The sequence below is a fragment of the Ciconia boyciana genome, chromosome 11 (assembly GCF_034638445.1).
Source record: "Ciconia boyciana chromosome 11, ASM3463844v1, whole genome shotgun sequence".
In the NCBI taxonomy this organism is placed as follows: domain Eukaryota; kingdom Metazoa; phylum Chordata; class Aves; order Ciconiiformes; family Ciconiidae; genus Ciconia; species Ciconia boyciana.
Genome location: NC_132944.1, coordinates 4524212 through 4540623, shown reverse-complemented (window position 1 = coordinate 4540623; position 16412 = coordinate 4524212). Strand labels below are relative to the sequence as shown.

The window sequence follows — 16412 nt, the reverse complement described above, 5'->3', positions numbered from 1 at the left end:
TCCCCTCGCAGTCCCAGGCAGGGTGCCAGGGCAGCCCCGCGGCTCTCGGCGCGGCCTCGGGACACGCCGGCCTCGCGGGGGGGGGCTCCGTGGGGCCCCGTGGGCTCCCGGGGCTGACCTTGGGTCCCGGCGCCGCGAGCGTGACTAACAGCAGAGGCTGTTCCGGGCGCAACACACCCACAGTCAAACTTTTATCTTTAGTCAGCGGTCCGGGTGACTAAATGCAAGTAAATGGTTCTGCCGCACAAAAAGGCGTAAATGCAGAATATTCCTTGTGGCTTCCTTGGCTCCTCAGAAGCAACAGGCTGCGGAGCAGCTCACCCGAGTCTCCAGCGCCCATCAAGTCAGCGGGTATGAATTTAAGCAAGTTTTGCTACAGGTTTGCAGGCCGCAAACTCCCCCTGTGTGCTTTTAGAGCTTAACCTGCTACTCGTGGGTGGGAGGGTGCAGGCAGGGGCATGGGAAGGTACAGGCAGGGGGACGTGGGAGCTGGGCAGCAGGGTTTGCAGTCACTCCCTGAGGTGCTGCATCTCCCTTGGTCCCAGAGCTCTGGGCTTGTAGGCTTGGGAAAGTGGCACTGATATCGCTTACCTGTCCGAAATGAGACTAAAGTTCTCTTTTTGTATAAAAAGACCAAGTATTCACCCATCTGCTCTCAGCCCCTCCAGGCAACGGCTTCTTTCCACTGCCCGCTGCTGTTACAGGATGGACGGACCCCTAGCGTCTCTTGCCTTGGGAATGCTGTCCTTAACAAAATTCGTTATTTAATTTTATATATGGAACGCTGTCTCCTCCCATCTTTAGCTTTACAGATTCCTTTCCTCGCTTTAAGAGTTTCTAATTCAGCATAGGTTTCTTCTCACAGTCTCTGCCGCTATTCTGAGCATCCTAAACCACTTATTCATTCTTCCCAATGCTTGTTATTGCGCTCTTCTATCCTAAATATAGGGTAGTATGCCAACAGGAGAAGCTTGAGAGCAAGCTGAAGTGCTGGGAACACCACTGTTTACTCAGAGGAGTAATCAGCAAAGCCTGGCTGATTCCAGGTCGCGCCGTCTTCTTGCTGCAGGAGTGCGCACACTTCTTTGGGAGCTGGCATGAATTCTTGAATAACTAGATGATGTTGTTGACAGCACATGCTAGCTTAGAAATACTAATTTCTTTCAGTGTTGTGTAAATGGAGCAGTAAATTCTGTTTAATTGCTGATATTAGGCCTGGAGAATTGGCAAAAGCTGTGGGGCTGATAGCAGTAAAGGTGTTTTGTGCCTCACTGTATACCAGTAGGTTTTGTATGGGATTTGTTAACCCCGAGCACTCCTCTGCTTTTAGAAATGGCTGGTACTCATTGCTAGCTCGAGCACTGCTTATCCACTTCTTTCTCCTCTTGTCTCTCACTCTGCCCAGAGTGCTGGGCTCTGCTGGTACGAGGAATGAAGGAGGACGCGTGACAGAGGGAGACCTCTCACCAGCTTCAGCGGTAAAGTGGGTGGTTAGAATTGGCTCAAAGCTCTGACCGTAACTTATCTTCCACAGACGGCTGGTCTGGAGGAATTCTCGCGTGTCTCTTGTCGGCAGAGCTGTACTCCGGCAGTGAGGGGGTAACATCAGAGGGAGCGCTGCTGCATCCTGGCTTGTGCGAGCGTGCCAGCTGACGAGCCGGAGAGGTGCTTTGCACTATAAAGACCGGTGGTCCCGCTCAGGTCTGATGGAGAAGAGGACGGTGCAGTTGCAGCAGCCAGGTCCTGTGGAAATTTTCATGCTTTAGTGTCTGCAGCACAGGTGTGAGAGGCGGCATGTTGTCGGCCTAGCAGAGAGGGCGTGATGGTTTTGCCGTGGCAGGAGTGGTGTTGCTCAACAGCAGGAATGGTGTCTCCTTGCCTTTTCCAAGTCCCTTGGAGAGCTAATGAGAGAGATTGTCCTGCAGAGATAGCAGGGTGCTGTGCCAGCCTGGGGAAGAACTCCAGCTGACGGCAGTAAAACCGTCTGTCTCGTTTCGGCAATGACAGCTGTCTTAAAAGTTTCGTTGTGGGGATAATTTTTGGATTGTTTGTGCCTTTCCTTCTGTTAGCTGAGGAATAGTACAGAAGATTTAATTCTAGTAGTAATTAATTTGAACGAGGAACATGCAAACTCTGAATTCTCCTTGGGCAAACAGGGGTCATGTAAATAAATGTCTCTGGCATTCTTTGTGGCGCTTGTAGACTGTCTACCCATTACTTCTGGTCTCTTGCTGAATCAGTGGGAGGCTGTCGCTCCTTGAGCTCCAAGTATTTCGGCGGTGATTTGGGCGAAATACAAATAAACACAGTTGGATTGACCTAGTGTATCTGAGCTCTTGGTATGCTGAAAATGTTTGTTCTTAGGATGTTTGTGCAGTCTGGAGAGCTCTGTACCTTAAATGCGATTCGCAGAAGACTGTGACCATGTTTAACCAGTGAAAAATAAAAGATCAACCCAAAGAACCTGTGCTTTTAGGGCTTGTTCTGTGAGATTGAATAAATTTGAGCAAACTACTAAGGTGCTGCTGGACGGAAAGTTAATATATTAACCTGTGTGAATACGCTAGGTAGGTGCACTTCCTAGTCTAGTATCTTTTTCTATCTGTGTGTCTCCCTGCACTTATCCGTTGGCTTAAACTGTCTCTGGTTCAGCTTTTCTGGGATAAAAATTCAGCTTGCCAGTGGGAAGGATGGTTGTATATATTTGATGTTACCACTTTCTTTGTCATTGCATTTTTCATGAGCATCCGAGCTGATCTGCTGGTGCAACGCTCTCCAAAGGAGATGGTCCAAGTCCCCTGGCCAGGCAGGCCCGCTCCCTTCCTCTCACGGGTGCCTGCTGGGCCCGTGAGCTGATCGCCTGGGCACCAGCAGAAAGCTCCCTGGCTCTTGCATGTGGTTTGTGAGCTGTTCTGGGTATCTGATGAGGAGGAGACAGGGCAAGGTGAGTGGCATGGCTTTGTTCGGGGTGGGGGGAAGCAACGGGGCCTCTTCTGTCGGCGGTGACCTGCTCAGATGGGCAGATGTGTCTTGAAACCATGGCCTGAATTACAGCTGGAGCTTCTTGCCTGATGGTGGCTTCTGCCCAAGTTATTAGCTGGGGTGCAAGCGATGTAAGGCACCCTAGGAATGCACCCTGTTTTCCTGAATGCCGTGTCCTGCTCAAGGTCACCTCAGCCTGGCAGTGCTGGTTTCTAGGAGCCAGGCTTGATGCACACTAGGAAATTCGCCGGAATCAGCAACGCAGCCTTGCGGTTCTTCTGTGTCCAGGGTCCCGTCCCTGGGCAGTGTGCTGGGACCCGAGAGCTGGAGGGGGCTCCTGGGCTACCACGTGCTCCCACGGCCCTTACAGTGTCCCTTGCATTTGTCTAACTGGTCTAACTGCGGAGAGCTCACCACAGCCCCCCAAACCTTAACACAAGTGGTGTTCTGCTGGGTGACCCCCTGAGCTGTGTCACTGCCGGGCCACGTCAGTCCTGATGCCATCGCGGTTGTGCTGGGGTGAGGGGCGGCGAGCAGCAGAGGGTGAAGTTGTGTGGGATGGCTGAGCTGGTATAAGGCTCGCTGCTTTTGGAGAGGTCTGACCTCCAGACACGTCATTGTGGCCATGGTGTTTGCAGTCATCTTGCTGAGCTGATCTTTTTTTTTCCTGGGTTAACTTTCTACAAATTAGTAACCTGAATTGTCTGTGGAAGGAGCTTCTAAATGCCGCAGCCAGAAGGAGCTTGTCAGCACCCTGGCAGCGCTGGTGGAGTGGAATTGAGGCCCAGCATGGAGGAGGAGGGAGAGGTGGGCATGGTCCCTGTGCTGGAGAGGGGTGGGTTAGCTCAGGACGAGCGGTTGCCTCAGCCAGCCTCATGGCTTGATGCTCTTAAAAGGGCCCTTCTCTTTCCCTGCTTTCAGCTGTGCCCTCTTGCCTCCTCCCACGTGCCAGCTGTGGTGCTGAGCTGATGCATTGATGAACTGATCCTGCTAACTTGGCATAAAATTGTTCTTTTTTTTTTCAGCTTGACCCTTTCTCCACTGGCTTGGCAAAGTGGTCAGGAGGGGAGCCGCACCATCCTTGGAGGCAGGGAGCCGTTGTATCAGCAGAGCTCTCCCTTGGGATGGTGATCTTAGCTGTAACAGATATGTTGTTCTTCAGGGTTGAGTTGTCCCCCTGGTTTCACTGTCCTGCAGGTATCCTCTAGGCCTGGAGAGTAATTCTTGGTGGGATTCACAGTACACTATCTCTGGCAGATCTTCACATGCAGAGACTGGGACTTGGAAACAGCAGCAGAACTTGTCCCAGCCCCGCAGGTGGACAGTGTTCAGCTTTGTTTTGGGTTTTCTTTAGAAAAACAGGCTCCTAGCCTCATCTGACCTGTAAAGATATATTTGAATGAAGGTTTCCACTGATGAGATCTCCTTTCTTCCCCTTTTCTTGTGTTGTGGTCTCACCGCAATGCTCAGCTATGGCATTTGCCATCATTGCAACCCTGAATAAGGGTGTGGTGTGTATTTTCTACTGTGCTTTCTGAGAAGGGCTCAATTCATAGAGGGTTACATGGGCAGCTTCAGAAATATTTTGTATCCTGGCTCCTCAGAGCTTTCCAACAAATTGGCTTAGAAGTCTCTTCCTGCAGTACTTGATGTTGCAAATACTCCTTGGTAGGGACCTGACGAGCGGCATTCCTCCCCTCCCTCCTCAGGGGCTGAAAAAGTGATTACGGGAGAGGTTTCAGTTTACTCTAGCATAGTTACAGGTCACACGAGTGCTGAATGCATGTAGGCAATGAATTCATACTGGGTCTTGTCTTTTTTTGAACTAGATTGTACATTTAGACTTCAGAAAGCTTAATCTTCTGTGAAGTGTGTTCCTTAAGGGGGGGGGATTAGCATTCAGTAATTTTGATGAGAGTTTCCAGCAGCAGATACTGATCATTTTATATCAGTCCCAAGGGCTAGGGATTGATTTTGGATGAGCTTCAGTAAGAAGAGGCTTGGGCGAGAGTTTGAACTGTCAGTTTTCCACTTGAGTGTTGAATTACGACAGGCGATGTGAAAGCCTCATGCCACTGTCACAACTTCAGATCGCGACGTGGGGGTTGTCTATGCTCTTGGTCCCTTGCTGGGGTGGCACTGCCTGCTTCTTGTCACATAGGCTTCTTCCCTCTCTTGTGCAAGGTCAGCCCCAATAGGACTCTTCCAGGCTCTTCGGGAAACATCTCTTCCCAGAGCTCCCATGAGGCCCCGAAAGGATTTCCTTGTGTGCGTGTCCTCTTTGGGACTTATCGATTACAGGGGAGAGGGAGCAAGAGTGGTTGATAAGTGATCCCTGTCTCTATTATTCTATTTGCTCGGTTATTCAGTGGTCCAGGATGCTGTTCAGATACCGCTTTAATCAGAATGGGAGTAGTTGCTGAGTTTTTCCAGTATGGCTTCTGTGCCTCTCCCATAAACTTACTCTCTAAAGCAGCCCTTCAGTACTGGTCTCTAGCTGAGAGTTTCCTCTACAGCAAGGAAAAGTTTCATCAGCCTTTCTCTAAATATTGCTGAAATAACGTGTAGAAATGTAAGGTGAGATCTTTTGTTATCTTTGTGTTGTGGCTCTTGGGATTCCTACAGGAAGGCCTTGCGCAGGTGTGGGCTTCTAGGTGGGTAGCGAGAGGCATTTTGAGCCAGGACGCAGAAAAATGTGTGTGTGTGCTGAGACCGAACACTTTGGGGCTCTCTCTTTCCTCTAAGGAAAAGACCCTCTCTCTAGATCTGCTTTCTCTGAGGGCGAGTACTTTGCTTTTCCCAAAATAAGGGGTGGTTCTAATAAAATGGTCTTGCAGTCATCTACAAATAGAGTTTGATGCCAGTGGAAAATCTGGTGTGATGATTTTGACATTGGGATTGCAATGATATGAATATTTGAGGCTGCAATGATTCCTTGTTCATGTCCCTTAAACTTTCTAGTTAGGTCTTGATTTCTGTGGAGTGTGAGCTCTCTGTGCTGTAGGAGCTGATTCCTGCATGACAGACCATGCATGGTGTTTTCCCACCCCAAAGGAAATATTTCTAGTGGAATTTTTATGATAGTGCCTGGGGCCTGCATTAGAGAATAAAAGGTGGTTATTCTAAAACCTTCTCTGAATTAAACTTTGCAGAATCCTATCGGGAAGATAACACAGAATCAGTGTAGCTGTGTCTCTTTTTCTCAAAAAATTAGACTTCTAGCTCTACAGATGCAGGGTAAAGACTGGCTGGAGACGAGGGTGGGACTGCACCAGTTCAAAGGGAGAAGCTGCCTCTCATATTTTTCCTAAACTTCAAAAACCCCTTGCCTATCTGCTCCCAAAAATCCTCAGCATCTTTCCTTTCTCCTGCATGCTGTACAGTAGCACATGCTTGAAGACACGTTGGAAAGTGTAATTTCAGTCGTACTGGCAACAACTGAACTTAATAGGCACAAACAACTTGTATCATTGATTTCATTAGTTCTCGCAGTGAGTTCATTTAAAGCTTCTGCCACGTGGTGTTTGTGCACAGAATAGCTGTTTTGTGGGGTTGTAAGTGGTCCTGCAAGTCTTGGAGCGTGGTCACAATGCAGATCTGTCCACCTTGTGTGGAATAACGCATCGGGATAGGGCAGTAAACCTTACTTTAATTACTGTCCAGGTCAGATCAGGTGTTTTTCAGGCTGGGCACTAATGTTTTTGTTGGTGGCAGTAATACAGAAGTGATTTGGGCTAACAATCTCATGTAATCTAACATAAAGGTCTGTGACACGGCGCTGCATGTGTTTGCACGGTATCAATTCAGTTCCCCCGGAGTGAGCCGTTTGGCCAAAATGTGAAACTTTGTGTCCTCTGCGTGGAGAATTTTGTGCTTCCAGCTGTGTTTGTGAAGCCGGTGCTTTATGTTTATCCATATGCCAACAGCCTTGTGCTGGTTGCTCTTTCAGGAAACATTTTATCGCATCTTAGAATAAAATTTTGACTATCAAGAGTCAGCCTTTAGGGAGGTAAGAAGTTTGATCTTCTGAGAATAACAATTGCTGAGAATAAATACAAATCTCCTTCAGAAATGTACAGAGGAAGCTAAAGCAACATGTTGTAAGGTACTGGATGCAAAACCCCATGAATCCGTGGTAGTAAACTGTTTGTAAGAAAAGTATAAGAATAGGGCTTCATAGCCTCATGAAAACTTTGTAATCAAAGCTAACATGAAAAAGGGCTTCATTTGCTACTGGTAAAGATGTAAAATTGTATATTGTGGACTTAAAGCATTGAGGAGGCAGCGGTGTTCCCCTGTGTGGTAATGGTGATAAGCCGGGATAAAAGTTGTGTGCGATTCTGTCTGCTGAAAGTGGCAGAGTGAAGTAGTCCGTGATTACCATGGCTAATTGAGGCGTGAGAAGGTTTGCTTAAAAGCCTCGATCAGAGGTGGACGAGCTTCTGGAGTCTAGAAGCAGTACTCCAGACCTGTGATGTGGTTCAGTCACCACCCTCCCCTCAAGCCAGTGTCCCAGCGCTGGTACCATAGTACCGCATGCCCCTTATTCCTGGAAACTGGAATCGCAACCCTCCTCTTCTTTCTCCCCGCCATGCTGGCTCTGTGCTGCTACGTTAAAGCCTGCCGTGCTCCCGAAACGTCCTAGTCATTGGGTCAAGTGGAAAGGGTGCGACTGCTGCTCGCCTCCGCCTCCTGCTTTCCCCTAGCCCCAGCAGCGGTGGTGGCAGGTTGCAGCCGGGACCTGCTGGGACGGGTAGGGCTGTGCATCGCTCGCTGGCGCCTCGGTGACTTTTGATCTGCAAACTGGACGTGGCTCTGCGAGCTCAGCCCGGTCTGGCAGTCGGCCGTGGCTGGCCCGTGGGCGTCCCGGGGGAGAGGGGTCGTGGTACTGTCCTGCCGTCACAGGAAGAAGCTGTTTCCTGCAGACCTCTGTGCTGCATCCTGGTGCTGTGCGCTTTGCTCTGGCGTGACCCAGCTCAGCAGCCTCCAGCCCTTTTCTCTTCCCTGAATTGCAGGCTCTTAAAGCTTCCCCTGGAGGTGCATAACTTTGTATAGCGAACTTAATCCTGCTGACTTCAGGTAAGCCTTTCCGCACCTTTTATGGATTTCTTACAGTCTGTTCACATGCTGGTTGAAAACCATTGCCGTGATATGATGCTTCAGGAGATCGTTTGAGGCAGCTTCTCCCCTGCTCCACAAGGAAAAGCAGAGAACAGAGGAGGCAGTGAGACTTAGGATTTGATTTTTCCTGAAGTTAAGAGGAGATCAAGGTCCTGCAAATAGGGGCGGTTCTGCCCTCTGCCCTTTGTGCCCTGGCTGCACATACCTGTGTTTTGTGATGGGTTGGTCAGCTCAGATCCTGCTGGACAAGCAGTCCACCACCAGCATGAGGGAGATGATGGAGAGCAGGGCTGGGTGCAGAGCTCTTCCCTGTGAGTGTCTTTTGGACTGGTGTAGTGTGTGGCTTGGTCACTCCAGCTGAGAGCCCGGGGAAGAGTGCTTCACATGCTGAAGTCCTATTTTCTGGTCATATATGGGAATTCAGGTTGGCTAAGCTGATCCCTATGCAAGTGTTTAGGGGTGGGATTCTTCTTTAAGCAGTGACTTAAGATGATGATTCTTAGCGAATTCTGCGCAGCTGACTCTAAGCCCTGTTTGGGACCAGCAGTCTCGGGCTGTGCCAACTGGAAAAGGTCAGCTGAAGCTAGGAGCCGCCTGGGCACACGGCTAGGTGTCTGGTTTGGAGCGAGGAAAAGCCACCCTCAGTATCCGTAGAAGCAGATGGCTCAGCTCTGCAGCCTGAACTGATCCAGAAGCAGACAACTTTCATTTCCTGGCATGTCAGCGTCTGCTCTAGTTTAAAGCAGACCCAGGCGTGTACAAAAGCTTGTTAAGCACACGGGTCCACATCTCAACAGAGCACAAAAGCTGTCTGCTCCCCACTGGGAGTGGAGGAAGAGTCTTGGTGGGAAACTTGGTGACGTAAAGCTACTCTAAGGAGATGTGCTTGGGGGTCAGTTGGAGTAATTGAAGTGGCCAGTGTCCTCCTGCTTGGGTTTTGTGGTAGCAGCCAGCTGAGCTGACTTGCAAAGCACTTTTAAAGGCAAACAGTTGTCCTGTTTACCTTGCCTCTCCGCAATGGAGAGGAATTACCTGTGTCAGCAGAGCTGGGAAGTTATTTTTCTTCTTCAGGCTTGGTCGGGAGGAGCATACATTTGAACTCTTCTGGGGGTAAGTAGTTAAAGATCCTTCTGGAACAGAAACAACGCAAAACATTGCTGCTCCCCATCTGGGTGGTGATCCTGAACGGAAGCATAGCCCTTTGGGGAAAATGGTGCTCCATCAGTAGCTGATGCTGCCGAGCAGACTGCATGTTGCTCCGGGTTTTTATCTTAGGCTGGTCTCCTGGACTCAAACAAGTTGACGATGCGGAGGCCGTTGGTGCAGGAAAGAGGTCTTGCAGCAGCGTCTTGTTCCATTTGCTGTTGGCAGGCTTTAGAGCAGTCCCTTGCATAGAAAAGTCACATGAGAAAAGCATTTAATGTATTTTTAGATGTCTTTTAAAGTGGCTCAGTAGCTGAAAAGAAACCTGCGTCAGGTCACTCGCCTGCTTGCTGCAGTTTGCCCAGAAGTGCTCGAGCAGACTATTAATGGGGAATAGATCCAGTCGCAGACTTCTGCTGTAAGGGAATTGTGTTGCATGCTACTAGGATGCAGCTGGCTGTGGGAGGTGGCCCTCGCTGTCAGTATGTGCTGCTTAGATGCTGGTTAGGACAATAGTGGGAAATGAATGGGAGATGTCCAGCTGAAACCAGTTTAATTTCTTTTTCCCTTTATCTTTTGGAATTGTTTGGGTTTTCCTTGGCGACTTTGTGCAGTGCTCTTGTATGGCACAGTTTTTTACGGGGTCCAAACGTGGCGTGCTTGGTTTCTCGGTTGGTTTGAGCTGGTGCTGCTGGCAGAAGAGGTCCTGCCTTTCACTTGTGCTGGTGCAAGGGAAAAGAGAAGTGGTCCTGCAGACCCCGCAATCAGCCAGGAAGCTGAGCCAGATGGAAACTGGCCTCTTGTTTGTCTCTTGCTGGGTTTCTTTAATGTGTGTGGGTTCCCCCATCCCCTTCTCTGTGCAGCTGTAACACTTGTACCAGCATGAAGGGGAGAGAGGACTGGGATGGGGATGGGGTGAAAATGCTTCCTCTGGAAGTAACACCAGCTTAAAATGACCGTGAAGCTGGCTGTGATGATGCTGTGGGGCTTCAGGCCAGGGCACATCTAGCCCGGGAGGATGAGTCAGGGAGAAGGTTCACCCATTCCTTTCTCTACAAAATGTTGAGTTTCCAAGTCTTTGCCATCACAGGAGAATGCGTGCTGCTCGTGGGTCCCATGTTGCGTGATCTCTTGAGATCTTTGTGGGCCATTGAATAGGAGGAAAAGTGCACCAGAGTAGGAAGGAAGAATGATGCACTGCATCGCCTTGCGTCAGGGACGGGAGTATCGCTGTAATGCATGCGTTGGGGGGTGGAATTATGAGCTGAAATCCTGGGCTGCACATATGGGGTGAGATTATTGGTGTGTCGCAGTTATTTGGTGCTTGTTTGGTGGCTGGGCTGTTATACCAGTGCCTACCAGAGAAGAGAATTTATTTCCAGGAGTCCTGCCCTTTCAGAGTAAGCTAAAAGACTGGGAAGCGATGGCAGGTGAGGAGAGCAGGGTACTTGAGAGAAGCCTCCTTTAAGAGCAGCAGTATTTATGTAATGGCTAACACAAAATATTAAGGTAAATAAGACAAGCTGTGGTTTTTACCTTGAAGCATCTGGTGAGGTGACTCTTCAGTGATAGTGTGTAGGCAGGTGGGACGAGAGCTGGAAAATGCCAGATCACTCTCCTTGTTCTCTGAAATGGTTTTGACCATAGATGATGAAAGTCTATACCAAGAGGAGGAGGAAGCCAGACAAATTAAAACCTGGAAAAAGGTGAACTTTTTTCTCTCTTATTTGCTAGGGTGCTTAGTAATTGGAAGAAATAGCTGGGGGGAGAATATGGCTTTCCCATCTCCTGAAGCCTTTGACTCAAGATTTGCTTTAATCAAGTAGGGGAAACTTTAAGGACCCATGTAACAGATCTCACTAAATGCTGGCCTTGAATGTTTAAGAACATAATCTAAAATACTAATGTTGAGCTTTTCAATATGACCAGCTAAACTAAATGTGTATTTAGCAAGCAAATTTGTTTTTCTTGTCCCTGTCACTTAAAATGAGTGTAGCTGTGCTAAGAGCTCTTCTGAGATGTCGCTGCGTCTCACCCAAAGCCCCAAATCGCTGCTTAAATTTATGCCACCTCAATTTGAGCCCAGGTTTCTGGAGATGAATTGTAATGGCAAAAGCGGAGCCGGTGCTGGAGCGCGGTGTTTGTAGGTGGGTATGCTGGCAGAGGTGGTCTCAGGGTGCCACAAAACCAGTGCCTGCCACGTGTTGTCTGGGGTGGATTAGAGCCCAGTTAAAGCCTGGTACGTGCTCTCGGGCCGCGGCGAGGCGGGAGAGCGCGGCAGCAGATGGACGGCTGCATGTGTCGCTGTCAGGACTGCCTTGTAGGGAGATGTGCCGGCAGCCCGGGACCTTCCCGTCCCTCCTGGATGGGCTGCCGGCCATTTCTGGGAAGGCTCCTGGGGCCAGTGGCTCCTGCGAGCTTTGCCCGCAGGGTTGGGGATGCGTACGCCTGGCATTTTGCCTGGGGCACCTTTTAGTGCGTGTATAAATACCAGCAGGTTTCAGATGCATTGCAGATTCTCCTCTGGTCCTTTTTAAAGCCTGAGTCGTAAATAGGTTGGTGCTCGCTTGTGGGTCCGGCTGATCTGTCATTAGAAATGATGTAATGATTAAACTCAGTGTCGTGATGGCCTTCCTGTAGTGCTGCTCTCCTAGGTCTTGTTTTTCTGTTCTCTTCAGGCCTGAGCATTGCAGGTGACAGGAGAGCTACATTTAGGCCCTGGAAAAAAGTTAATTTAGCAGAACTTGCTATGAAGCAATGTTTCTTACGGTGAGCCAGACCAGCCGCAGTATCTCTTCTCCTTTTGATGCAGACGCTGATTGTGCTCACTCCGCTTCCTGGGGAGCCTGTCCCAGCTGCAGCACAGCTTTGCACTAGCTTTTACAGTTAATGCTCTTTGCAATAAGTGTCATTTAAAAGGTATCCAGCCAAGAAAGAGCACAAGATGTAATTCCAGTGAAGTGTGGTTTTTTGTGTTTTTGGTTTGGTGGTTGTTTTTTTTTCCCCAGAAGGATGGTAGTTTCTATTAAAGGGAATTGGCCTTTAGCCCTGGGCAGGAGATGAGCTTTGAGGGTGCGTCCCGTTGCTGCGGGGCTGAGGTGGGTTTCTGAACTCCTCCAAACAGTGTAAAGCTCAACTCAAGACATTCCTTGCACGTCTGGTATTTTTATAGTTAACCTGTGAAGCTTTTGTGTACGAAGCAGAGGTCCTGGGAAGGGATGAGAAACAAGCTATTTTTACTCCATCACAAATAGGGCTTGGCATGTTTATTTTAGACTCTGGAGCCGCTCAGGCCAGTGTGGGGTTTTTTAATAGTCTTCTACTGTTACTATCAGATTAAAAAATAAACTTGAACTCTGGAAATCACAGGAATATAGGGTGCCCCGGTGTACTTGGCTCCGGTGAGGCTCAGAGGAAGCTGCAGGGAGGAGTTGGTGGTATTGCCTGTGTCGTGCCGGTCTTGGGGTCTCCTGCAAGTCAGAGGAGGCTTTGCTGAGCCACCAGCTGACGATGGACATCCTTCTATTGCATAGACTGCCCTGCAGAGAAGCTGTTGCCTTGCTAGGCGTCCTAGCTGGGTTTTAAAGTACCTAGCTGAATAACTTGAGCTCTGGGGAGCAAGAGCGGAACTTGGCCATTACATGAGTGATGCTGCGGCAGGTTGTTTGCTGCCTCCTGCTCCACAGAAGATTCGAGTTGCCAGGTCACCAGCATAGCTTTGAATCATTTTTTTTGTTGCGGAGAAGTTCACCAGGCAGCAGGAGGTGAAATTAATGAGACCGGCTCATTTTTCTGCTGCCACCGAATTCTGGAAGAGGGAGGATTTAGCTCAGTCCCGCTCAAAGAGTGGGAGGACCTGAGGTGGGCCCCGTCCCCAGCCCTGCATGGCTGGCTCGCTGGTCTTGCTGACGTGGTGTGGTTGAGGAGTGTCCCTTTAATTGCAGGTGTGCTTTACGCTGGCACTTCAAACTTTTAAGCTCTTTATCCTGGTTTATTATTAGAAGCTATTAAAAGTGTGGCCAATGGTGTGTTCACACCGTGGTAGTGGTGTGTCACAGCCTCTTCGTGTCAGGCTTTGTACAAACGGGTGACACAAGCAGCCCAGATTGCATCCACCCATGCAGGCTTAACCAAGTGCTTTTGCTTAACCGAGGTACCTAGAGAGCAGCTAACCCAGACCTCTGGGCTGGGAGATCCGGCTGAGCCCCTGCTCTGGTCCAGCCCCTGTGGGCTGCAGGCTGGAGGCATAGCTGATCTGAGAGACTGCTATGCTTATTATGAAGCAATACTCTACTGAGAAACTAGTCAAGTTATTGACTATTTAATTGATTCACTAATAAACACCTCCGATAGTAATTTACAGCTAGAGCATTTTGCACACTTACAACTCTAAAGCTGGTAGTTATTACTGCTAAATCTGACGGATCGCACTACTGCTGAATTGCAAATCTGTCACCCTTCCCTCCCATGCCACTTTGTGTTAGGGTGCGAGTTCATCCCGCTTTGGCCTCCCATGGCAACTCTTCTGGATGCAGGCTGGGTGGAGATGCAGCAGGTTGTCCGGGGGGGGTTGAACTTGCACATCGGGGTCATGGCTGTCCCTAGGTGCCCCTGCTCCTACCACAGGAAGATTGACCCTCCTTTGTTCTTTATATTGTACCTTATTCTCCTTCCCCCCTGCCCCCCTCTATTTCTGGACCCCCCTCTTCATTGCCCCTGTCCCTCCCTTTCTCTGCCCAGACTCCCAAAGAACAGCCCCTTATTACTTTTTGCTCATTGGTTTCAACCTCGCTACATCCATACCCAAATCTGGCGTTCCGGTTACTTAGGCAATCTCAACCTTGTATGGCTGTATCGCTGCTATGGTCATCTTGGTACAGGTGGCCTTGCAAGTCCCCACACCCCAAAGCTACCCTACAGTTATGTGGCTCATGCTGGTGGCACGCTGGGTACCCTACACCTACGATAAATGCCCCTGAGACAAATCACTCCACTTTAGCCTCAGTTCCTCTACCTGCGTCCGGTTAAGCAGTTTCTTAGGTGCAGTCTGCGTACCAGTACAACACATTAACATTTTTCACAGTTTTTTAGGTTTACCCAGCATCCTTACCCTGGAGCTGTCGGAACCACTGCTGTGGCTCCCTGCGGAGGTCCCAGCTAGCCGTCACCAGTGGTGCTCCACCAGGACCTCCTGCTCACAGCTGCCCCTGAAGAATTTACAGCCTGAGCTGTAAGGATGGGAAGGGAGATAGAGGGGTCATCTAGCCCCGTTCCTGCTGAACGGTCACAGAGCATGGCTCCTCTAACCTGATTTAGCTGGTAACTCATGAGGCACGCTGGCAGGCAGCTACCTGCCCCGCGTACCTGACCCAGCAGGCATGCCTTCTCCCCATCTCCCCGGCAGGGCTGGTAGAGACTGCAGTACCTTGGGGGTGTTTTCCCCCTTTCAATAGCAACCAAGGGCTTGAAGAGCAGGAAGTTTTGTGGTGAGGGTTGGTGTTTCAGCTTGGTTGTTATCTGTTCAGTTGACTGAAATCTGGCTTTCAAAAATAGGTAAGGCAACCAGGCTCGGAGTGTCTGGTCTGTTCTCCAAAGAAAACACATGCTTGGCCGCAGCTGTGTGTTTTTTGGATTAAGCAGGCCTGGATTTATTTGCAAATATTAATATTTGTGTACTGTAAAGCGCTGGTGGAAATCTATGCTCTGAAGGTTAAGCTGTGTTTTGTTGGTATCTCCGGTGCACAAGAACCGCTGTCCCTGATGGGGCGGGAGCTTGGAGGGGCAGAGCGACCAGCAGAGCCCCTTTACACCGTCCCCTGCTGTTTGCTAGTGCTTTGGATCTCCCAAAACTGCCGACTGCCGCGTCTGGGTTAGATATGACTGTGAATGCAGTGTGTTTGGGTTCAAGAGGTGTATGGGTCTAGACCTGCCTTTGCACAGCCCCGTTGAAGGATTTTGACACAAACTTTTACAGGCGAGCAGTTTCTTAGCTCCCTCTTTGGAGGCAGGGTACCCAGGTTAGGACGTAGGATGATCTGTTTTCCCTCGGCATGCCACTTTGCCCTCTCTTTAGAGGAGAAATGCCTTTGGGGAGCTTTGGCACATCTGTGGTGTAGTTGGCTTGTTACGTGCAGTACTTGTGTCCTGGCAGCCTCGCACACTGCTCAAACGGGGCTCCCAGAAATTGCTGCCAGTTGTATGTGCTGTGGCTTTGTCAATGAGAAAAATACCTAGTTCTAAAGAGAGTTACTTTGCATGCAGAATTACTGGTGTATTTTCTTTTGCTTATTGGCCTGTAAAAAAGGAAAAAAACCCTAGATTTGAAAAGAAAACCAGTGTTGTTGGTTTGTGAACAAAAATGTGTTAATCCACAGAACTCGGGCTTGATGGATTAGTAGAGGTCTAATGTTATAATACAGAATAAATGTGTTTGTAGAAAAGCACCTGAAAAAACCCCAAAGATGATCCTATACTATAACCTAGCTAATAGGGCACAGTTTTCAAAATCGGCAGCAAATTTGGCTGGCAGCCTACAGGTCTAAAACTTGAAGCGTTGCACTGCACTTGACTAATAAGTTTTGAAACAAAGTGATTTAAAATACTTGTTTATAGAAAATATACTCAGGGACTGGAATGCAACTGTAGTAATACTTAAAATATCCCTGGAACAGTTGTACGGCTGGTCTGTGTTCATTTCCCAAACTCTATTTTTGACTCTTCCAAACAATTCCATAGGTCTTTTGCACAGCTTTTCCCTGGGGTGCTGTACCCCTAGGCTGCTGCCGGCAGGCTGGGAGAGCCAGCGTGCCGGGAGGGTTCTGCGCTGAGCCCCCCAGCATGGGAAACCCACTGCTCTTGCCCGCCGGCCCCAGAGCAGGGTGGTGGGGGCTGCCCGCCGCTGCGAGCCCTTACCCCGGCTGGCGTGGGCCCCTTACCCAGGGACAGGTGCAGCTGTGGACTTGCCCTCCTTGTGCTGCCAGAGGAATTCAGCCCTTAGGCCAAATGACTTGCTCCTCTTTTCCTGGGACGAGCCAGCCTGTCCCCTGGTGAAAGGGCCCTTCCCGGGGTCCTCGCTGCCAGGGGCTCTCCTCCTGCGGCTCAGGGTGACCACGGGGAGTGAGCATCGCACCACGCACACTGGTCCTCCTTGTGCACCCTCAGCAATT

General features: G+C 49.7%; 1 protein-coding gene across 2 annotated transcripts in view; it reads left to right on the top strand.

Moving 5' to 3' along the window:
• DAG1 (dystroglycan 1) overlaps window positions 1-16412 on the top strand; it is a 53814-nt gene that overhangs the window by 905 nt on the left and 36497 nt on the right. Inside the window, exon 1 of one of the 2 annotated variants that reach the window (XM_072875747.1) lies at window positions 202-351. The exons of the other annotated variant lie outside the window; for it this stretch is intronic. The gene's annotated coding sequence lies outside the window, so the exon portion shown is untranslated. Of the gene's footprint in view, window positions 1-201; window positions 352-16412 lie in introns of those variants that run through there. 2 annotated transcript variants of the gene reach the window in all.